Below are 1,273 nucleotides of genomic sequence, written 5' to 3'. Positions count from 1 at the left end.
GATAGAAATTATGCTGGAAAACACATGATAGAATTCTGAAAAATCAATGATTTGTTCATTTCAAATACCTTCTTTAGACAGCATAAGAGACGACTATACATATGGACCTCACCAGATAAAACACATAGAAATCAAATTGACTACATCTGCGGAAAGAGACAATGGAAAAGCTTCATATCATCAGTCAAAACAAGGCCAGAGGCAGACTGTGGAACAGACCATCAATTACTTATATGCAAATTCAAAATGAAGCTGAAGAAAATGAAAACAAGTCCATGAGAGCCAAAATACGACCTTGAATATATCCTACCTGAATTTAGAGATCATCTGAAGAACAGATTTGATACATTAAACACTAAAGACCAAAGACCAGAAGAGTTGGGAAATGACATCAAGAACATCATACATGAAGAAAGCAAAAAGTCATTAAGAAGACAAGAAAGAAGGAAAAGGTCAAAATGGATGTCATAAAAGACACTGAAACTTGCTCTCCAGCAGAGATATGCTAAAGCAAATGGAAGAAATTACGAGGTCCAAGAGCTGAACAGAACATTTCAAAGATCAGCTCGAGAAGATAAAGCCAAATATTACAATAAAATGTTCAAAGATCTGGAGTCAGAACACCAAAAAGAAGAACACACTCAGCATTTCTCAAGCTGGGGGAACTGAAGTAAAAATTCAAGCCTCAACTTTCTTTATTGAAAGATTCTCTAGGCAAATTATTGAATGATGCAGAAAGCATTAAGAGAAGATAGAAGGAATACACAGTGTCACTGTACCAAAAGGAAATGGTTAATGTTCATCAATTTCAAGAGGTAGCATATGATCAAGAGCCAATGATACTGAGGGAGAAAGTCCAAGGTGCACTGAAGGAATTGGCAAAGAACAAGGCACCAGGAATTTATGGAATAAAAATTGAAATCTTTCAAGAAAGTGAGGTGGCACAGGAGACACTCACTCATTTCTACCAAGAAATTTGGAAGATAACTATCTGGCCGACTAATTGGACGAGATCCATATTTGTGCCCATTCCAAAGAGAGGTGACACAACAGAATGCAGAAATCATCGGACAATCTCTTTGATATTCCATGTAAGTAAAGTTTTGCTAACGGTACTACAGAAATGGCAAGCATACATTGACAGAGAATTTACAGAAATTCAAACCGGATTCAGAAGAGGCCATGGAATGCAGAATATTATTGTTGATGTTCGATGGATCTTGGTTGAAAGTAGAGAATATCAGAAAGATATTTACCTGTGCTTTATTAACTA

Source organism: Chrysochloris asiatica, unplaced genomic scaffold (assembly GCF_000296735.1).
Source record: "Chrysochloris asiatica unplaced genomic scaffold, ChrAsi1.0 scaffold00086, whole genome shotgun sequence".
NCBI classification, from domain to species: Eukaryota; Metazoa; Chordata; class Mammalia; order Afrosoricida; family Chrysochloridae; genus Chrysochloris; species Chrysochloris asiatica.
This window is presented reverse-complemented; position numbering follows the sequence as displayed.